Source organism: Pongo abelii, chromosome 8 (assembly GCF_028885655.2).
Source record: "Pongo abelii isolate AG06213 chromosome 8, NHGRI_mPonAbe1-v2.0_pri, whole genome shotgun sequence".
NCBI lineage: Eukaryota > Metazoa > Chordata > Mammalia > Primates > Hominidae > Pongo > Pongo abelii.
Window position 1 is genome coordinate 126,733,222 of NC_071993.2, and position 23,110 is coordinate 126,756,331.

The following is a 23,110-nucleotide window of genomic DNA, read 5'->3' on the forward strand; positions in this document are numbered from 1 at the left end:
CTGAGATTGTCCAAAAGTGCCCAGAAGGCCTGGTGCAGTGGCTCACACCTGTTATCCCAGCTCTTTCGGAGGCCAAGGCAGGAGGATTCCTTGAGGCCAGGAGTTTGAGACCAGCCTGGGCAACATAGCGAGACCCTGTCTCTACAAAAAACAAATTAGCCAGGTGGTGGTGTGCGTCTTCAGTCCCAAGCTACCAGGGAGGCTGAGACGTGAAGATAGCTTAAGTCCAAGAGATGAGGCTGCCGTGAGCTGTGATCCCGCCACTGCACTCCAACCTGGGCAACAGAGTTGAGACCCTGTCTCTAAAAATTAAAAAAGGGAGCACACAGGGAAGCCAGCTCCCACTATTGCCCAAGGCTGGCCAAAGTGTTCCTTGGAGTCTAGGTCACTGGGGGTTGGAAATGTGCTCTGAGAATCTTGGGGGAATCTTGGGGTCATCTTTATTAACACCTTGTGAGTCACCAAACCAAACTGAGACCAGATTTATCTTCCTGGATTGGGTTCCTAGAAGCCTCTGGAGTTAGGGATGAGATACACTCAGGCCTGGGTAGAAAGAGATTCTTCTTGCTGTGCCAGTGGTTTTTTTTTTTTTTTTTTTTTTTTTTTTTTAAAGCTTGGGAGGGACCACAGCCCCACAGCTGGAGATGTGCTGGATTTGTTTATTTTTTATTTTTATTTTATTTATTTGTTTATTTAACTGCTTGCCAAATAAAGTGAAAAGAGAAAGGCCTGAGACCTTGGAACTCTCAGTGAAGTGCTGACTTAAGAGCCCCTGAGCTGAATTTCTCATGACTGTATTGAGTTTAATACTGGTGCCTGACGATGCTGCACAAAAATACATCCTGGTGTGCTTGCCACTGTTAGCCTGCTGAGGAAGGCTGAAGTCATTCCCATGGGAATCTGCCAACATCATTCCTGGGTGAACTCATTTGGGGAGTACAAGCCGACATGCCACTGATTCTAGAAACTCGAACATGTAAATAGGAAAAAAAAAGGCTACTAGACTATTTTAAAAATCAACCAGGCTGGGTGCGGTGGCTCATTCCTGTAATCTCAGCACTTTGGGAGGCCGAGGTGGGTAGATTGCTTGAGGTCAGGAGTTCGAGACCAGCCTGGCAAACATGGTGAAACCCCGCCTCTACTAAAAATATAAAAATTAGCCGGGCGTGGTGGCATGCACCTATAATCCCAGCTACTTGGGAGGCTGAGGCACGAGAATTGTTTGAGCCTGGGAGGCAGATGTTGCAATGAGCCGAGATCACGCCACTACACTCCAGCCTGAGCAACAGAGTGAGACTTGGTCTCAAAAAAAAAAAAAAAAAAAACCAAAGATGATGTGACCACTTCTCTTTGGGACTCAATGGACCTCATACGACGTTAAGCCTCCTTGAGTGGTTACTGAATTATGTTGATAGTATTTTTATCACTAAACGTCATCAAATAAGTAGCTCTTTAATGTGGTTGGAATATTTTCAATCATCCAAATGAGACATGCCGTGGGCATCAGGACGGGAGTTATCTGGCCTGTGTTGGTGGCCCCTGGGCCTTGTGTGGGGTGCAGGGCATAGAGCTAGCTATACGCTCTTGGTGATACAACTGTCTTGGCCCCTGTAGGCGTTGGGGGGCTACAGCCACTAAGCATCTACCGAATGTCAGGGCTATTTCCTGCGATGCCTGCTCGGGCCCTCTCTATCTGCTTTTCCAAATCTTCCGACTCCTTTTTTTTTTTTTTTTTGAGATGGATTCTTACTCTGTTGCCCAGGCTGGAGTGCAGTGCTGCAATCTCAGCTCACTGAAACCTCTGCCTCCCGGGTTCAAGCGATTCTCCTGTCTCAGCCTCCCGAGCAGCCGGGATTATAGGTGTGTGTCAACCCAGCTAATTTTTGTATTTTTTAGTAGAGATGGGTTTTTGCCATGTTGGCCAGGCTAGGCTAGTCTTGAACACCTGACCTCAAGTGATCTGCCCACCTCGGCCTCCCAAGTGCTGGGATTACAGCTGTGAGCCACTATGCCCGGCCTCCAGATCTTCCCACTCTGAGGCCCACCTTGGGTTGAAACTTTCCCCACCTGGACCACGCATTCCTTCTCAGACTCTCCTTTCCCAAAGCTCTCAGCACCCTTCTGTGCATTTGCCAAAGCCCAGTTGTTTTCTCAACATCCTGAGTCATTTCCTCAGCAAGACAGAATCCCCGGAGGGGTGGCAGGTCCATTCCGACACTTCCTTCTTCCCACATTGTTGTCCAGACCTGGGCACGGAAGCACCCTGGATGGTCAGGGAGTGCTTCAAAGTCCCTTCCACTTAAGATGTTATGATTCTAAGGCTAAACTGATGTTCCTGCACAAATAAATACCTCTTTAGGAGATGTGAGTTGAGGGCCAACTCTTTCACCAACTTCCTTTCATAATTCCCAGATATGTAATCTATTTAAGTTAATTTATGTAAGTTATTTCCTGTCTCTGTGCCCTTTGCTCTCATCTGTGAAAGGAGGGCCTTGCCCAAGGCCCCTCTTGGTGATCTGGATGTTTCTGGCAGGTCTGCACTTGGCTGCTGTTGTAGTCTCTGCCTTGGTATTTCTCCCTTAGCAGCCTAGCCAGGAAGCATAGCATGGAGCTCCATTATGGGCTGTGCGGTCCTGCAAGCCCCTGTGTGAGTTTGGCTGGCCGGCCTGCCCACTGTCTGTAACATTATACAAATGTAATCGAATGCCAACGGACAGGATCCAGGGTTGCAGTTATTTTGGGATGTGCAGGAGCCTGTGGGAAAACGCTGGAACATGTCTTAGTCACTTGGGCAAATACCTTTCTTTCCCTGTTCCAGCGTGTTTTGAACTTTCAGGCAGCACAAAAAAAGCTCCAGCAGGCACACCCACCCTTCGTGATTCCGGTGCCCTAACACATCCTGTGGCCCTGAAAAGTGTGAGTGCAGAGGGCTGAGAGCGGGGCTGGAGAAGCCCTAGTCACCTGCCTATGGAAAAAATTGTAGCGCTTCCCTCAATACGTAATTCAAAATAAAAACAACAGAAGAAACGTAAGGAAGATCTGCAATTCCCACTTTATACTTTGTTGCTTCCTAAAAATTGTAAAATTTCCTCCACTCATGCGTATGTGCACTTGGCCAGGTCCCTGCCTTCCTGGTACTCTGTTGTCCAGCACTACCCAGTAAGAACCACTGGAGACCAGGAAGAGCCGCATCAGTCCCCGGGGAGCATCTGAGCAGGCGAGGAGGTACAGGACCACAACAGAGGGCAGCAGAAGCCAGCAATGGTGCCATCCTGCGCTCAGTGGAAGGGATGAGGAGGCAGCCACAGGTCCTCCCGATGGACAGGGTCGCCCCCGTGCCTCACACGTGGGCCCAGAGTTCCTGGTGCAACTAGAAGCCAGGCTGAAGGTGCGAAGGGGGTTAGAAAAAGCATTCCAGATGGAAAGGGTCTTTTTCTAAAACATTCTCTTGCCTGTCCTTGCTTTCTCTAGCCAGAGCTTTGCCCTAGGATCTGGCTGGCTGCACGAAGGCTGAGGAAGAAGCTCTCCTCTAGTTTGAAGCGGAGAAATCCTTCTGCCAGCCCCTCACTCGCTGTCTTCCAGTTCATCTCTTTCTCTCTCCACTGGCTCTTTTCTTCTCCTTAGCCTACAGAAAATACAAACCAAAAAGAAACTCTTCCTCCTCACTTTACCCCCTGCCCCCACTTTTTTTCTTTTTTTTTTGAGACAGGGTATCGCTCTGTTGCCCAGGCTGGAGTGAAGTAGTACAATTTCGGCTCACTGTAACCTCTGCCTCCCAAGTTCAAGCAGTTTTCCCACCTCAGCCTCCCGAGTAGCTGAGATTACAGACATGCGCCACCACACCCAGCTAAATTTTGTATTTTTAGTAGAGATGGGGTTTCACCATGTCGGCCAGGCTGGTCTTGAACTCCTGACCTCAAGTGATCCACCCGCTTTGGCTTCCCAAAGTGCTGGGATTACAGTTGTGAGCCACCACGCCCGGGTCACCACCCCGAGCTCACCACCCCCACTTTCTGATCACATGTCGTGGAAGAGCCAGCTAAGTCCCCTCACCTCCCATGTCCTGATCCACCCACAGCCATCCATTCCTGCACCCACCCCTACCGAAACCACTTCTGTGGGCACACTGTCACCGGTGTTATGCAATGTCTCCAGCTCTCCTCCGCAGCAGGCTCTGACTCACCCTCTTCCCTTGCCCTGTCTTCAACATCAAGGTCTCCAGGGTTCCTTCCTCAACCACCACTCTTCCCACCACGTGAGGGTGTTTCAGGCGGCACCTTGGCTGGACCATAGCACCCAGCTATTTAACTCCAACACTAGATGCTGCTGAGTAGATATTCTGCAGACTTGGTTAACATCTACCATCAGTTGACTTCTCCCGGAGGAGAAGAAATTCTGCCTCAAGACTACAGCATCTGCCTTGGCTGAGTTTCTAGCCTGCTGTCCTGCCCTGCCCTGCCCTACAGCTTTCCAACTTGTCTGTCCCCACAATCATGTGAGCCAATTCCTTAAAAAGAAATACACACATGGCTGGGTGCGGTGGCTTATGCCTGTAATCCCAGCACTTTGGGAGACCGAGGAGGGTGGATTGCTTGAGCCCAGGAGTTCAAGACAAGCTTGGGAAAAATGGCAAAACCCCATCTCTATTTATAATAAAAATTAAACCCACACACACATACACATCCCCACCAAACAAGCACTGTATATGTGTATTTTGTTTCTCTGGCGAACCCTGACTGATGCATACTGTTCACACTCACCGGTTCTCCAGCTTCCTCCTCCCAGACCCCAGTCATCTCTGGGTCTGTTTCTGGTACCCTCTTTTTTTCTTTTTTTTTTTTTTTTTAAAAAAAGGGTAGAATTCATATTTTATTGTCATCCAGATGGCAGTTGGGTTTATAGTCTCCATACTTTATGTAAATAAAAATAATTACAAGTTTTAAATAGCCAATGGCTGGTTATGTTTTCAGAAACCATGATTAGACTAATTCATTAATGGTGGCTTCAAGCTTTTCCTTATTAGCTCCAGAAAATTCACCCACCTTTTGTCCCTTCTTAAAGAACTGGAAAGGGTCAGTCGCGGTGGCTCACACCTGTAATCCCAGCACTTTGGGAGGCCGAGGTGGGTGGATCACCTGAGGTCAGGAGTTCAAGACCAGCCTGACCAACATGGAGAAACCCCGTCTCTACTAAAAATACAAAAATTAGCCAGGCCTGGTGGCGCATGCCTATAAACCCAGCTACTCGGGAGGCTGAGGCAGGAGAATCACTTGAACCTGGGAGATGGCAGTTGCTGTGAGCCGAGATCTTGCCATTGCACTCCAGCCTGGGGGACAAGAGGAAAAATCTATCTCAAAAACAAACAAACAACAACAACAAAAAACTGGAAGGTTGGCATGCATTTGGCTTCACATTCTGAAGCAACATCCTGACAGTCAGCCACATGTACTTCAAAGAATACCATGTTGGAATACTTTTCAGAGAGGGAATGAAAGAAAAGCTTGATCTTTTTGCAAGGCCCACACCACATGGCTGAGAAGTCAACTATGACAAGTTTATCACCTGCAGCCTCTGAGCCTTCCTGAAAAGCAACCTTGCTCCTAATTTGCTTCACCATTTTGTTTGCTAGGGTCTGAGGAGCAGCTGTAAGAACCGATGGAAACAGATCCAAAGTGCCAGATCGAGCTTGGAGCTCTGGTACCCTCTTTCTCCTGAACGCCAAACTTATCTATGCCTACAGGGCACACAGAAAGGTGAGCATTCAGCTGATATCCTCCAGGAACCTGGAATTCAAATCCTGGGATCCCCTCAGGGATCCCCCAGCACTGAGTCAGCTCTATCCCAGCACAAGCCTTCCACAAGGCGCGATCCCACGGTTCACAGAGGCCAGCCAGGTGGAGGATTGACAGAGCCAAGCTGTCACAAGTTGGATGTAGGCTGGTGGCAGACCCAGGGACTGATGCTCGGCCCCACGCAGCAATTGTCATGTGGGGCATTGGTCCAGTGTTACAAGAGATTTCCAATTTTCCAGAAAGACCAGAAATTTGTTCCTGTGAAATCTCTCAATTTTTAATTTCTTTTTTTTTTAAGATGGAATTTCACTCTTATTGCCCAGGTTGGAGTGCAGCGGCGCAATCTCGGCTCACAGCAACCTCCACCTCCCTGGTTCAAGTGATTCTCCCATCTTAACCTCCCAAGTAGCTGGGATTACAGGCACCTGCCACCATGCCCGGCTAATGTTTGTATTTTTAGTAGAGACCAGGTTTCACCACGTTGCCCAGGCTGGTCTCGAACTCCTGACCTCAGATGATCTGCCTGCCTTGGCCTTCCAATCTGCCAGGATTACAGGCGTGAGCCCCAGCCTGACAATGAAATTTTCCCATCAAGAGGTATTAAGGGAGGGACAGGCTTCATGAACCCTTTAAAAAAATGTTTATGTCACTTTTCACTCAGGGCAACAAGTGCTTACTTGCCCTACATTTTCATAACCAAAAGAGTACACACAAGACTCTTGCCTAAATGTGACTGTTCTCAGCCAACTCTGTCCACCCTCTGACATTGAAGTAGCTGGCATAATTTAAAAATGTCTCCCAAAAGGTGCTCAGTTTCATTAACATTTTTTGGAGATAATTTTGACTAATTATTGGGTCACAAATTTCCTTCAGACAAAAAAAGACAAAAAGGCCCATTATCCCAAATATATACCTTTCAAACCCTTAGGATTTAAAAATACTAAAAACATGGTAACTTCTCCATGTTTGTTTTTTGTTCCTTATATTTCACTCTAACGATCAAGATACAAGAAAATACATAGAGGCGATCGATATCTCAGCTACCCTGATTTGATCCTATGCATTTATACATGTATCAAAATATCACATGTATCCTCACGATAAGTACAACTATAATATATCAATAGAAATTTAAAAATTAAAGAAATTAACAAAAGAGTCTGTGCATGGTGGCTCACGCCTGTAATCTCAGCACTTTGGGAGGCCGAGGCAGGTGGATCACTTGAGGCCAGGAGTTTGAGACCAACCTGGCCAACGTGGCGAAACCCAGTCTCTACTAAAAATACAAAAAAAATTAGCCGGGTGGCATGGCACATGCCTGTAATCCCGGCTACTTGGGGGGCTGAGGCAGGAGAATAGCTTGAACCCAGGAAGCGGAGGTTGCAGTGAGCCGAGATCGCGCCACTGCACTCCAGCCTGGGCGAGATAGACTCTGTCAATTAAAAAAAGAAAAAAAAAGTAAGAAATTAACAAACAAAAGAAAATATATTGTTTAAAAATAAAATTACATTTCATAATTATTGCGTGAATAGATTTAAGGATAAAGTTTCAGGTTAGAATGAAAGAGAGAAGGCATGTGTTTACAAACAAGCACGAGGCCCAAGAATAACTTACTGATTAGTATAAAATGTAAATGGTTGATTTTGCACAAATGCGATTTTTCTTTTTTTTCTTTTTTTTTTTTTGTGGTCCACTGGAATGAGAAACTCAAAATCTTTCTTTAGAGCTAAGGCTTTTTATTTTTTCAATCGACTTCCTCAGGTTGAAAGGAGTTAAGGCTTTACCAAAGCAATTTGAAGGTTTGAAATCTCCAGGGAGATTGATTTATGAGTACAGTACACGTTAAGGCTACCTCTGACCTTGGCAGATTGTGGCTGTTAAATTAGGCCCTGGAGTCCTGAGACAGGGGCTCTTCATCTTAGCCTCCTTCGTATCTCACTGTGTGTTAGCAATTCCATGAATCCCATTGGATTCATGAAATTTCATTCATGGAATTGGATTCCTACTCATGGAATTTAATGTAATTCCACTGGATTCATGGAATTCCACTTCGGTTCTGTGATTCTCAGTGATATTTCTTTCTTTCTTTTTTTTTTTGAGACAAGGTTCCTCTCTGTCACCCAGTCTGGAGTGCAGTGGCACGATTTAAGCTCACTGCAACCTCCATTGGCCTCCCCGGTTCAAGCAATCCTCCTGCCTCAGCCTCCCCAGTAGTTGGGCACCACCATGCCCGGCTACTTTTCGTATTTTTTGGTAGAGAGGGGGGTCTCGCCATGTTGGCCAGGTTGGTCTCGAACTCCTGACCTCAGGTGATCCGCCAACCTCAGCCTCCCAAAGTGCTGGGATTACAGGCGTGAGCCATCGCGCCTGGCCAGTTCTGTGACTCTTTGGAGTGCCATGGCGCCATCTCGGCTCACTGCAACCTCTGCCTCTCGGGTTCAAGCTATTCTCCTGCCTCAGGCTCCTGAGTAGCTGGGATTACAGGTGTGCGCCACGACGCCCAGCTAATTTTTGTTATTTTACCAGAGAAGGGGTTTCACCATATTGGCCAGGCTGGTCTAAAACTCCTGGCCTCAAGTGATCCACCCGCCTCGGTCTCCCAAAGTGCTGGGGCTTCAGGTGTGAGCCATCGCGCCAGGCCTCAGGTCTGAGGTTCTTAATCCAGGACTCATCCGCACTAATTGAAACCTGAGGTGAGGGATTTCTCCTCGCTGACCAGTAGGGGGCGCGTCGTGACTGCGCCTGCTGCTTTCACTCCCCGCGCAGGGAAATCCTGTCCTGCTCTCTCAGGGAGCAGTTCCTGACTGTGGGCTCCATTTTATAATAGAATGACTCACCTGAAGAATCACTTCTTTCATTATTTCGTATTCCTTACAATACCAGTGATACACAAAGGCTTTATTTGAAAAACCAAGTAAAGGAAACGAGCACAGGATGTCTGTGCTGGTCTGGTCGGCGTTTATCTCAGCTGGTGAGAACGCAGCCCATGCCTCTGTTCACACTGTCATTCCTCCAATAAATGAGAGATCCCTGTTTTCTAAAGTCAGGGAGATTTATGAGTCAGAAGTAATCGGATCCACAATCTGATTAGAATTCTATCCTAATAACGGGAGCTGACCGCATCCGCATCCATTTGTGATCCGGCCCAGTCACCACTTGGTTGGTATTCTAGCACTGTAAGCCAGACTGTGGGGTGGGGGGAAGGTGAATGCTCCCCGCACTTTAATGCCGGGCTTATTTTTTCCTAAGGACCAGGATCAAAATAATGTTAACAGGAAAAACATCCTTCCTCGTATGAGACTGCAGTATTTCACCTTGTATGAGAAAGGAAAAATGAAGGGTGAGACCTGCTTGTTTCTTACATAACTAGGGAGAAATCCATCCCCCCTCTCACCCCATAGCTCTTCCTGGTGGCAGTAACGATCAGAACCGGGAGTATCCAACTTCTTTCATGGTTGGGGGACTAGAGCTGCCCCCTCCATGCAGAATGAGCAAAGTAAGGGCAGAGGAGAGACTATTAGCATCACAATAGGCCCAAAGCCTGCATTTGAAAGCTTCAAGAAAAGACTGAGAGGCAATCTCTTGCTGTTTCCCCTAAAGGCAGATTGGCAGATCAGCTCTCCTATCCGGAGCAGCTAGAAAAGCTGGCAAAACAAACAAGACATATCTGAAGGTGAGCCACTAAGGGGGTGAGGATTTGAGGGTCAAGGTCCTGGAGAGAAGGGTTAGCAGAGCTTTGAATTTTGAGGCATTTGCCTATTTCCTGAGGCAGAGAAGCTCCCAGCAGTCTCATGCTAAGGAAGGAAGAGCTCAAGTAGTCGCCGCCAGCTTTCAACTTCCAAAGGGCCTCACCCTTTGGAAGGAACAGGAATGAAAATAGAGAAACTCTCACAAAGACTAAAACCCAGCTTCCCATTGGCTTAACGTTTGATTGTGTTACAGGAAAGAGGTCCTGATCCAGACCACAAGAGAAGGTTCTTGGATCTGGAGCAAGAAGGAATTCAGGGTGAGTCCATAGAGTAAAGTGAAAACAAGTTCATTAGGAAAGTAAACGAATAAAAGAATGGCTACCCCATATTGCCCATTTTTATGGTGATTTCTTGATGACATGCTAAACAAGGGGTGGATTATTCATGCCTCCCCTTTTGAGACCATATAGGGGAACTTCCTGATGTTGTCAAGGCATTTGTAAACTGTCATGGCGCAAGTGGAGTGTGGCAGTGATGACAACCAGAGGTCACTCTTGTCACTATCTTGGTTTTGGTGGGTTTTAGCCGGCTTCTTTACCGCAACCTGGTTTATTAGCAAGGTCTTTATGACCTGTATCTTGTGCTGACCTCCTGTCTCATCCCGTGACTTAGATTGCCTAACCTTCTAGGAATGCAGCCCAGCAGGTCTCAGCCTTATTTTACGCAGCCCCTACTCAAGATGGAGTTACCTTGGTTCAAACGCCTCTGATAATTGGATTAGGGCAAGCTTTCGCAACCTCAGTGCTATTGACACTGATAAATTGACATTATCAGTGGACCATCCTATGCAATGTTTAGTATTCCTGGCTTTTAACCACTGGATGCCAGTAGCACCTCTCCTAACCCAAATTCTGACAACCAAACCTTCTCCAGACATTGCCAAATGTCCCCTGGTGGGGAAAATCACCTGTGGTTGAAAACCACTGGATTAAGGGTGTCTGCCCAGACCCCAGCTGCCTTCCAGAAGCAAAAATAAATCTTACTATCATCTAGGGCCTCAAATTATATCTATACTTTTTCATACATGATATGCAGCACTTAATAAGGAACAAAGCTTTAAAATACATAACAAAGTTGACAGAACTAAAAAGAGAAATAGACAAATCCACAATCATAGTGGGAGATGTTAAGACACATTTCTGAGAAAATGAGGGACTAAGCAGAAAAAAAATCAAGGTTAGGGTAACAGGGTAAACTGCGGAGAGAAGTATCTGGAGGAAAAGAGAAAGGTATCGGGTCTGGTTGCATGAAAGAGGGGTTGGCAGGAAGGGGGGTATTGAGCGCAGATGGAGAAATGGAGAGAAAAGGAGGGTCTTTGTGGGCCCCCTCTTTCTGGAGGCCTAATTCTATAAGACCTTTTCAGCATGAACGGTACAAGGGAACTGTGTAGTTTCCTTTGTTCCTTCATCCAGACTATACTGGCTGCTCTGTGAGATCTATCTGTACCTCCAGTCTGCTGGAGGCATGTGAACCAGAGCAACTTCACCTTGAATAGGAGCTGGGTAAAATGAGGCTGAAACCTACTGCTCTGCATTCCCAGGAGGTTAGGCATTCTGTCACAGGATGAGATAGGAGGTCAGCACAAGATACAGGTCACAAAGACCTTGCTGATAAAACAGCCTGCAGTAAAGAAGCCGGCCAAAACCCACCAAAACCAAGATGGCGACGAGAGTGACCTCACTGCTACACTCCCACCAGCACATGACAGTTTACAAATGCCATGGCAACATCAGGAAGTTCCCCTATTTGGTCTCAAAAGGGGAGGCATGAATAATCCACCCCTTGTTTAGCATATAATCAAGAAATAACCATAAAAATGGGCAACCAGCAGCCCTTGGGGCTGCTCTGTCTTTGCAGTAGCTATTTTTTTTTTTTTTTTTTTTGAGATGGAGTCTCGCTCTGTCACCCAGGCTGTAGTGCAGTGTCGTGATCTTGGCTCACTGCAACCTCCGCCCCCCGGGTTCAGGCAATTCTCCTGTTTCAGCCTTCCAAGTAGCTGGGTCTACAGGCACGCGCCACCATGCCTGGCTAATTTTTGTATTTTTAGTAGAGACAGGGTTTCACCATACTGGTCAGGCTGGTCTCGAACTCCTGACCTCAGGTGATCTGCCCACCTCAGCTTCCCAAAGTGCTGGGATTACAGATGTGAGCCACCATGCCCGGCCTTTGTTTTCTTTTCTTTTTTTCTTTTTTGAGACAGAGTCTCACTCTGTCACATAGGCTGGAGTGCAGTAGCGCGATCTCGGTTCACTGCAAACTCTGCCTCCTGGGTTCAAGCGATTCTCCTGCCTCAGCCTCCTGAGTAGCTGGGATTACAGGCGTGTGCCACCACACCTGGTTAATTTTTGTAGTTTTAGCAGAGATGGGGTTTCACCATGTTGGTCAGGCTGGTCTCGAACTCCTGACCTCATGATTCTCCCGCCTTGGCCTCCCAAAGTGCTGGAATTACAGGCGCCTGGCCACAGTAGCCATTCTTATATTCTTTACTGTCTTAATATACTTGCTTTCACTTTACTCTGCAGACTCACCCTGAATTCTTTCTTGTGTGAGATCCAAGAACACTCTCTTGGGGACCCCTTTCATTGTGGACTCAGCAGCCAGTGGGGTTTGGGTTGGCAAAGACTAGTAAGGCAGACAAAAGGGTGGTAAGAACCTTCTGATCAACTGGGAGAGTGTCTCCAGCAGAGCTGCAGCCCTCCACCCCTGCCATGGAGGTGCTACCAGGTGTCACTAAACTTAGAGAGTCCTACGGTCTGAGGCAGTTTCAAAATTGAGAGACAGTAAGACTGAATATTTAATTCCTGTCCCATCTCTCCTCGCTGTATTTTAGCAAGAAGTACTCCAGGATACAGAAGAGGAGCCTGTCCTACCTGGATTACACAGGTATATTGATACCTAGTATACGGCAGACATTATTCTAATTGTTGCTGAGAAACAGAGTAGGCCAGGCACGGTGGCTCATGCCTGTAATCCCAGCACTTTGGAAGGGCAAGTCGGGAGGGTTGCTTAAGCCTGGGAGACCAGCCTGGGAAACATGGTGCGACCTTGTCAGTGATCCTGAGGTGAGAGGATCACTTGAGCCCAGGAGTTGGAGGCTGCAGCAGTGAGCCATGATTGTGCCACTGCTCTCCACAGCCTGGGCCATACAGTGAGACCCTGTCTCAAAAAAAAAAAAAAAAGAAAAGAAAAGAAAAAGAAAAAGAAAAAGAAACACAGTGAGTTTAAGACTGGAATATAAAGATGAGTAAAGCCTATCCATTGTCTTCAGGCCTAATAGGGGTAAGGGGGTAAGGGCAGTGAATCAAGTAAACCAGCAGTTTGAATACAGTATGCTGGGGCAACTCAGGACAGAGCACAACGGGCTAAGAAGATGAAGAGTAATCGGGTGCTGGAGGGGAGAGAGAGAGAGAGACAGTAGATTAGGGGAATCTAGTTAAGAGTCTGAAACGGGAAGAGGATCTTCTGGGGAGCAGGAGTATCGTGAACAAACGCCTGCAGGTGCGAAAGCATGAAGTGCATTCAGGGAAAATTGTATCCCACAGGTATTACTGAATGCCTACTCTATACCTGGCACTGTGCTAGGAGTTCGATGTACCTCGATGAACAAGACTCAATCCTTCCTTGCAAATTGCTCAGGGATCTTTAGTAGGGCAGATTGAAAAGGAATGGGGAGCCGTTCTACAGTGAGCTGTCTGGAGGAGCTGGGGCATAGAGTGTTTGCAAAGAAGTAATGAGAAACGGCCAGGCACGGTGGCTTTGGCCGGGCGCGGTGACTCACGCCTGTAATCCCAGCACTTTGGGAGGCGGAGGCAGGTGGATCACGAGGTCAGGAGATCAAGACCGTCCTGGCTAACACGATGAAACCCTGTCTCCACTAAAAATACAAAAAATTAGCCAGGCGTGGTGGTTGGCTCCTGTAGTCCCAGCTGCTCAGGAGGCTAAGGCAGGAGAATGGTGTGAACCCAGGAGGCGGAGCTTGCAGTGAGCCGAGATCGCGCCACTGCACTCCAGCCTGGGCAACAGAGTGAGACTCCATCTCAAAAAAAAAAAAAAAAAAAGAAGTAATGAGAAACATGCCTGTCAGGTTACGAGGGGCTGTCTGTTGTATGCCTTAACACTGAAGGTGAAGACAGCCAGAATATAACCAGCTCCACCTTTGAAACTCTGTATTAGAGCTGGGTGCTGCTCAAGAGTCCCATCACAAGTGATCACACACAGCTGTCAATGCCTCCTGGAAGTGACTTAGCAAGTCTAGGAGGCATTTGAAGTGAAATATCAGGCATCCAACCCAAGATGCTAGCAGCATGATTAGCAAGGCAGGGTTGATGAAGACAGAGCGGGAGTCGCTGTGGCTCCTCTCTTTCCAGAGAGGTAAGAAAAGAGGCCTCTGAGAGGAGACCCACCCTGTCCTGGAGAGGCTGAGGGCCCAATGCATTGGTGCCAATGACATGGGGCTCACAGTCTCTGTTCAAAGATGACCCCACCATCCACCTCTTCTGAGACCTTGATTTTTCAGTTGTCCCAGCTCTCTCGTGTGTCCAACTTCTCCTCTTGATTTATCCCCAGCAACATTAATATATCTTTAAGTTAATAGGCCAGGCATGGTGGCTCACGCCTGGAATCCCAGCACTTTGGGAGGCTGAGGCAGGCGGATCACGAGGTCAGGAGTTCAAGACCAGCCTGACCAATGTGGTGAAACCCCGTCTCTACTAAAAATACAAAAATTAGCTAGGCATGGTGGTGGGCATCTGTAGTCCCAGCCACTCAGGAGGCTGAGGCGGGAGAATCACTTGAACCCGGGAGGCAGAGGTTGCAGTGAGCCGAGATTGCGCCACTGCACCCCAGCCTGGATGACAGAGTGAGACTCCATCTCAAAAACAAAACAAAACAAAACAAAAAAACAAAAAACATATATATATATATATATATATATAATCTTTAAGTTGCTCTCACCACTCTATCCTGTTGTTGCCCCATTTCTCTCCTCCCTGCAAAATTAAACTTCTTAAAGGAGTTATCCACACTCAGTGCCTCTACCTCCTCATTTCCTGTTCTGTCCAAGTTCCTTTGGAATAGAGACCCATCTGGCTGGCTCTAGGGAGCTGCTTCTTATAGGGACACACTGGCAACCATGTGCAAATCTAGCAATAGATCCTCTGGGTCTGGATTTCCCATTCTTTTCCAGAGTCCTTTCTAGTCCCCCTCCAGGCTGTCTCCCTCTCCCACGTGGCCTCATTCGCCTGCTCTACATGAATCCGCTCCGACTTTCTGTATCTGCTCAACCTCACCCCAGATCTCTTACCCAAGATGCTAAAGGATAATTGGCCTCATGGAAACCTGGAATAGGGGCTGCAAACTCATCAGGATGGGCTCCTCCTCCTTTCTACCCTGCCCTCTCCCTCATCTGTGTGTGTGTGTGTGTGTGTGTGTGTGTGTGTGTGTGTGTGTGTCTGCTTCTCTCTGACCATCTCTGCCATTTCCCCCACTCTCTACTTACCCATCCTGCACCATCCCATAATGACCACTCCAGCTTCAGTCAACTTCAGGATCTTTAGCCCAGCTCCCACCATCAACAGACAGATGCTCAAGAGATGGAACCCAATTAGCCTGGTAATTTCTTCAAGTGAGGAGACAAGTCATAGGTCACTGGCCTCAGATTACAGGATGTGGCTGTTTAGGGCCACAGGATGGTGGACAGGACTGCCTCCCTGAGAGGCGGCGGGGAGAGCAGACCACAAGAAGCAGCTTTGTATGCCTCCCATTCACGCCTCCACCCAGGGCATTGGCCTATGTGCTCAGCAGCCCGGAAACTGCTTTCACTGAGGTCATAAACAGTGTCTTTGTTGTTGAATCCAATGGACGGTATTCCTTTCTTCCTGTGTATGAATGTTCAGTGGCTTCTGGAGCTGTTGACCCTTTTCCTGACCCCTTTTCTGTAACTCCCATGAGATTTACCCTCTTTAGTTTTCCTCCTATATTTTGGCTATTTCCTTCCAGCCTATGTTGTGGGCTCCTCTTTCTCTGCCTGTGCTTTCAAAGCTGACCATCCTCTGGGTCCGGATTTTCCTTTCCTTTCCAGAGTCCTTTCTGGTCCCTCTCCAGGCCATCTGCCTCTTCCACATGGCCTCTGTCACCTGCTCTATACGAATCCATTCTGACTTTCTGTATCTGCACGACCTCATCCCAGACCTCACCCAACTGGACAGCTCCACCTAGACATCCCACAGGTACCTCAAAGTCACTGTATGCACAGTGGCACTCCATCCCCCTTCCACCTTCTTCTCCCTGATGTTTCCTACTTCAGGAGATGGTGCCACCCACTTGCCCAGGCCAGAAACAGCATCATGCTTAATACCTTATTTCCTTCACTCTAAACCCAACCAAACACCAAACATGAAAGAATCGACAGGCCAGGCACAGTGGCTCACACTTGTAATTCCAGCACTTTGGGAGGCTGAGACGGGTGGATCACCAGGGGGCAGGAGTTCGAGACCAGCCCGGCCAACATGGTGAAACACCATCTCTACAAAAAATACAAAAAATTAGCTGGGCATGGTGGTATGTGCCTGTAATCCCAGCTACTCGGGAGGCTGAGGCAGGAGAATCGCTTGAACCTGGGAGGCAGAGGTTTCAGTGAGCCGAGATTGTGCCACTGCATCCAGCCTGGGCAACAAGAGTAAAACTCTGTCTCAAAAAAAAAATAGACAATAATCCCTTCATATATCAAATATCCAGTGTTCTACTTTGAGAGCATCCATCTTTACTTTTTCCCTCCTGCCACCACCATCATTCTTGGAGTCATTCTCCTAAATGGGCTCTTCACTTTCAGTCTTCCAACCACCCAATCCAGTAACCCCCACTGAGTTACTCTCTCCATGGCCAGAAGGATCCTTTCCTGCCTCCTTCCTCCTTTTTAAAAGAAATGTAGTTTTGTCACAGGATCCTTGGGGTGTCGTTTTTCCGGCTGGAAAACCTCTGTGGCCAGCAGTGCGTTCTGCCTGAATATTGCTTCTGCCCACTGGGCTCATCCCACCCACCTGGCCCAGCAGGCTGTGCTCAGATCCCACACCTGCCAAGGGCAAGCCAGGCGTGGAGCGGCGGGTGTGTGGGCGAGCAAGCATGGGGTCCGGCCACTGTGCACAGCCAGGCATGCCCACTGCTATGGTGGGACGGGCAGCTCCGGGTGCCACCACAGGTGCTGGCTCCATGAAAAGCTGTGGCTGGACCAGATGTACTGCATGCAGCTTCTGCTGCAGGCACCCGTGTCTGGATGAGGGTAATGGGGTGGCACCTGCAAACTTGGAGATGCCAGGAACCGCAGAGCTCCAAAGAGGGTGTCACAGCCCTGGCTTGGAGAGCCCCTAGGTCTGAGCTCCCCGAAGGGCCAGAGCTCTTCTTTTCTTATTGCCTGCAATGTGGTGAGCCAGGGGGTTGTGTTTCAGCCCTGTTTGTGTTACAGCTCTTTCAGTCCCACCATTCGGCAGGTCCCGAGTTCTTGTTATGCATCCAGGAAGAATGAGGTACACAGACAACTGGAGGGTGAGTGAGGTGGAGAGGAGCTTCACTGAGTGACAGAACAGCTCTCAGGAGACTCAAACTGGCTAGCTCCTATCCACAGGCAGGTCATCCTGATGAGTCAAGGAGACCGAAGCGGATAGCTCCTTTCTGCAGCTGGTAGTCCCAACATCTTTAGCCCTCAGAAGAGAGGAGCCCCAGAGTGGGTAGCTCCTATTTGCAGGCAGGTTGTCCCAACGTCTGCAGCCCTCAGTGGAGAGGAGACCCAGAGGGGTTAGCTCCTATCCACAGCAGGTCATCCCAACATCTCTGTGAGTCTGGCTGAGTTGAGGGTTTTTATGGGCTTCAGAAGGGAGAAAGTGAGTGCTGATTGATCCATACTTGACTAAAACAAGGTCCAATCTGGCTGTTTCTGTAAGATGGCAAGAGGTAGACAATCATATCATCTATAATAATGATAAATTAATTTATCCTATGTTGTGCCTCGTATTCTTTTTTTTTTTTTGAGACAGAGTCTCACTCTGTCGCCCAGGCTGGAGTGCAGTGGTGTGATCTCAACTCACTGCAACCTCTGTCTCCCAGGTTCAAGTGATCTCCTGCTTCAGCCTCCCAAGTAGCTGGGATTACAGGTGCACGCCACCATGCCTGGCTAATTTTTGTATTTTTAGTAGAGACGGGGTTTCACCATGTTGGCCAGGCTGGTCTCGAACTCCTGGCCTCAAGTAATCCACCTGCCTTGGCCTCCCAAAGTGCTTGGATTACAGGTGTGAGCCACTGTGCCCAGCCTCTCTTATTCTTTTTATTGTGTTATTACAATGTCTAGCAAAAATGCTGAATAATATCAGGAATAACAGACATCCTTGTCCTGTTCCTTAACTTAAAGAGAATGCTCCTGGCATTTCGTGGATAAATATGATGTTTCCTGTTAGTTTCTGATAGCCATCTTTCTTCAGATTAATCAGTCTTGACAAATCATCTTGTACCTGCCTGGCTGCTTAGACACTTCTCCTGTTTCCTCCACACAGTGGCTATGCTTCAGACAAATAAACTACTGACTCTTTTCTGGACTTGCCATGATCTTTTGTGGTTCCATGTCTTTGTACATCCTTCTCTTCATGTCATGAACACCCTTCCCAACTTCCAAATACCTGGTAGCTTAAAGAGAACCAGATAAAAGTTTAGTTCCTCTTTAGACCCTGGATGTGGAGAAGATTTCTCTTCCTATTGGAAGAACATTTTGAGGAAACACTTCCATCATCCTTCTCCTTTCCTTTAGTTGCCCCCTCCCAGGGGAGAGGTTGAAGGTCTGATTGGGCCAGTTTCATTGGTGGGTGGAGTAACTGGTCTTAAAGGCAAGGCCCCAGGTCCCACCCTTCTTGCTTTGCCTGAGCTCAGATGTAATGCTTCTGTGGGGTTAGCACCCCCTGGCAGGACCACCTCTGTGGCAGGGGAAGCGAGGATCTGTCCTTCTCTTTTTTCCAACTTCTCCAATATGACTGGATGGGTAGGTCCGGTGACTCTTGCCTCGTGAGTCTTCCTCTGTTCAGTTCAGTGGAAAAGGAGGATTTTGTCTCCCTTAGGTCTAGGTTTAAGCCATGTTCAAATCCAGCTTTTACTAGAGCTTTGCATCAAGGTTGGTTTTCTGTTTCCTGCTTGGCTAGAGATCCTTGGGCATATATTCTATCGGTGTGACTCTTAGAGTGGAGGTAGGGGGAGTGACTCCCTAGACCCTCAACCCTGACACTGAGTGTGTGCTCTCATCAAACGTTTGCTGGATACATGAATGAATTGATTGATGTCCCCCAGCCTTTCCCACCTTTAATAATAACTACTGTTTACTGAGTACCTTCCATGAGCTAGGCATTATTATCTCATTATATCCTCCCAACAACCATACCAAATAAGTATTAACATTTCCATTTTATAAACGATGACATTTTGGGGGAGGGGGGAGGGATGGCATTGGGAGATATACTTAGTGCTAGATGACGAGTTGGTGGGTGCAGCGCACCAGCATGGCACATGTATACATATGTAACTGGCCTGCACATTGCGCACATGTGCCATGAAACCTAAAGTATAATAATAATAAAAAAAAAAAGGAAAAGAAAAGATGACATTTTATATTCCACTACCATATTAACTATCCTAAGGCAAATCTCTGCTTTAAAAAAAGTAGCAGTTTGGCTGAGTGTGCAATGGCTCGTGACTATAATCCCAGCAATTTGGGAGGCCGAGGTGGGAGGATCAGAAGTTCAAGACCAGCCGGGGCAATGTAGTGAAATCCCATCTCTACAAAAAAAGATTTTTTTTTTTTTTTTTTGAGACAGAGTCTGGCTCTGTTGCCCAGGCTGGAGTGCAGTAGCACGATCTTGGCTCACTGCAAGCTCCGCCTCCTGGGCTCATGCCATTCTCCTGCCTCAGCCTCCTGAGTAGCTGGGACTACAGGCACCCACCACCACGCCCAACTAATTTTTTGTATTTTTAGTAGAGACGGGGTTTCACTGTGTTAGTCAGAATGGTCTCGATCTCCTGACCTCGTGATCTGCCTGCCTCGGCCTCCCAAAGTACTGGGATTACAGGCATGAGCCACCGCACCCGGCCCACAATATTTTTTTTTAATTAGCCAGGCCTGCTAGTCGGGAGGCTGAGGTGGGAGGATTGCTTGAGCCTAGGAGTTTGAGGCTGCAGTGAGCTATGATGTTGTCACTACACTCCAGCCTGGGCATCAGAGTAAGACTCTGTCTCTGAAAAATAGACTGTTTCCCATCCTTCCTTGCATCTGGGCTTGGCTGTGGGATGTAAGTGGAAGTGTGGGGTGCTACTCAAGATGTGTCCTTAAAGGGAGGGAGTGAGCTCCTTCTTTCCCCTTCCCATTCCAACGCTTGATGGATATGAAGCCTAGAAATCCATCTTGGATTATGAGGATGAGAGCCACTTTGTAGGGATAGTGGAAAGGAAGCTGGAAGTAGCCTGGGTCCCAGATACCCCCAAAACCATTATATCAGTGTTCTACAGTCGCCATAACAAATTATCACAAGCTAGGTGGCTTGAAACAATATAAAGTTATTCTCTCATAGTCCTGAAGGCTAGAAGTCTGAAATCAAGGTGTCAGCAGGGCCATGCTCCCTCTGAAGGCTCCAGGGAAGAATCCTTCCTGCCTCTTCCAGCTTCTGGTGGTCCCAGGTGTTCCTTGGCTTGTGGCAGCATCACTGTAATCTCTGCCCCCATCTTCACGTGGCCTTCTTCTCTGTGTTCCTCTCCGTCCTCTCCTTTCCTTATAACGACACTAGTCATTGGACTTAGCGTCCACCCTAAGTTCAGGATGAGTTCATCTCCAAATCCTTAACTAATTACATCTGTAGGGACCCTGTTCCCATATAAAGTTGCTTTCTGAGGTTCTGGGTGGATATGAATTTTTGGGAGATCCTATTCAACCCACGACAACTACCATATGAGCTCTAAGCTGCCTACATACAGCTGTTCAGGAAAGGAAAAAAGAACTGTTTTCTCTGTTTATACCGTTATTATTTGGGGTCTCTGAACCCATATCCCAACCAATAGAGTCATTTTAGGGGGCACGCCTGTGGAGCCTGCCGGTGACTGCTCTTGGGTGACTGCCTGCCCCACTCACAGCAGGGGCTGGAGGATGGCAAGACCTTCCTCCAGTGACCATGTTATTGGGCCACAAGCACACACTTAACACAAGCTAAAGCAGTAATACTTTCTCTTGAGGGGATTGAGACTTTAGGGAATTCGCCTGAGAGACAGCCAATACCTGAACTTATTGGCCTCTTGAATGGAGGAAAAATTACTTTATGGATTATGGGATAGTTACCTTCTGTTTATCATGTGAAGAGAGAAGCAGAGAAAACTGGTCTCTACATGAGAAAAAAAGAAACAGATGTTCCAAGAGGGGAAGAGATGTGATTCTGACAGGGAGTCTGAGTGGTTCTCATTCTTGGTTTTGGGGCTGACCCGAGGCTTGGCTGCATTTGTTCTGACTGCTTAGCATGAGTCAGCGCCAAGTGCTTTACCTGCATTACCTGTTATTTGGTCCAAATAATATACCCTAGACCAGGCGTGGTGGCTCCTGCCTGTAATCCTGGCCCTTTGGGAGGCCGAGGTGGGCAGATCGCTTGAGCTCAGGAGTTTGAGACCAGCCTGGGCAACATGGTGAAACCCCATCTCTACAAAAAATACAAAAATTAGCTGAGCATGGTGACGTGTGCCTTTAGTCCCAGCTACTTGGGAAGCTGAGATGGGAGGATTGCTTGAGCCGGGAGGCAGAGTTTGCAGTGAGCCATGATTGTGCCTCTGCCCTCCAGCCTAGACGACAGAGTGAGACCCTGTCTTAAAACAAAACAACAACAATAACGACAAAAACAAAAACCAATCTATCCTAGCTTCTGCAATGTTTCAGTGGCTTAACTCAACATGAGTTTATTTCTTGGCTCACATGAAGTCCATAGTGGTGAGGCAGCCCCCTCCTAGTTTGTACCACTATCATCTGGAATAGTGGTCTATAAGGTTGCTGGAGTAGAGGGAGAAAGAGATAGAGGAGGTAAAGTTCCTCTTCTTCTCTTTTTGAGACTGCCTATTTATTTTATTCTATAATTATATAAAATATCTACACAATTTCAAAATCTAATCTACAAAGCAAGGTATATTCAAATAAGTCTAGCTTATATCCCTGCGTTCTCCACCCTGTTCCCTCTTTTCCACTAAAGTTAGCAATTTAAAATTTATATTTATTTTTCTTTGTAATACATAAGTAATAATATACCCAGATTTATCTCCCTTCTTACTCAAAACTATACACATTTTCCCGACCTTGCTTTTTTCTTTTTTTTTAATTATGGTAAAATATGCATAACATGATGTTTACTATGTTAACTTTTTTTTTTTTTTTTTTTTGAGACAGTGTCTCTCTCTCTCTGTCACCCAGGCTGAAGTGCAGTGGCGTGACCATGGCTCACTGCAACCTCCACCTCCCTGGTTCAAGCAATTCTCCTGCCTCAGCCTCCTGAGTAGCTGGGACTACAGGCATGTGCCACAATGTCCAGCTAATTTTTGTATTTTTAGTAGAGACAGGGTTTCACTATGTTGGCCAGGCTGGTCTTGAACTCCTGACCTCAGGTGATCCACCCGCCTTGGCCTCCCAAAGTGCTGGGATAATAGGCATGAGCCACCGCACCCTGCCGGATTCTTTCTAACTGGTAATATTCTTGTGCTGCTTTTCAAAATTAGAATTAGAATATTGGCATTAAAAGAACTCTGAATCCAGTGTTGAGTCGATCTAATTTAACTTTCTCTAGACCACATATTTATTTCATTCAACATTTATTAGACAAAGTGCATTGAGCACTTGGGATGCATCAAGAACTGTGGGGACACAACATTGAATAAAATTTGCTTCCACTCTAATTAGTGAAAAACATCAGATTGTAATTACTTGTTTGACCTATGACCCAAATGTTTTATTATTAGATTGCGCTACTGACTGAAATCTATGAGTATACCATGAGCATAGTTTTGAGTTGTAAAATTTCACTTCCTCTTTCTTTCTCAACACTTTTACTATTGGTAATACTGTATCAAAATTTCCCCTTTTCTTCTTTGTATTTCTCTTTTTCATAAAATTAAATAAGGCCACCACATTTCACAGATTTCATGAAATCGTCTGCCATCTACTCAGAAAAATGACACCTCAAACCTTTTAAGCACCGGAATAACTAAATCCATACTTGCAGTGAGCCGAGATCACACCACTGCACTCCAGCCTGGGCAACAGAGACTCTGTCTCAAAAATAAAAATAAATAAATAAATCCATACTTGATGGCCCAGAGCCTAAGATTTGACATTAGTATGCAGCACAAGAGATCAGCAGGTATGGCAGGGATATGAAGATGTCTTATATGAATGTGGCATTAGATCTAAAGAAGGAATTGGAGCTGTATTCAGGTAATCAGGACATTTGGGTTCCAGTGCCAGGTCCTCCCACAAATTTACTGGAATACTTTGGACAAATTCCCTAAACCTTAGCTCTTCAT

At 47.1% G+C, this 23,110-nt stretch overlaps 1 protein-coding gene and 1 long non-coding RNA gene across 3 annotated transcripts in view; one reads left to right on the forward strand and one right to left on the reverse strand.

Annotated features, from left to right (window-relative positions):
• Nucleotides 1-4,911: 4,911 nt before the first annotated feature.
• On the reverse strand, nt 4,912-21,767 carry LOC129048369 (uncharacterized). The gene is made up of 2 exons (XR_008510668.2): nt 15,039-21,767; nt 4,912-5,326 (listed from the first exon to the last, which is right to left on the reverse strand). It is a non-coding gene; the product is annotated as an uncharacterized LOC129048369 (long non-coding RNA).
• Nucleotides 7,910-23,110, forward strand: part of INPP5F (inositol polyphosphate-5-phosphatase F) — a 138,377-nt gene continuing 123,176 nt past the window's right edge. For both annotated transcript variants that reach the window (XM_054521417.2, XM_054521418.2), the window contains exons 1-2: nt 7,910-9,465; nt 12,372-12,424. The gene's annotated coding sequence lies outside the window, so the exon portion shown is untranslated. The remainder of the gene's footprint in view (nt 9,466-12,371; nt 12,425-23,110) is intronic.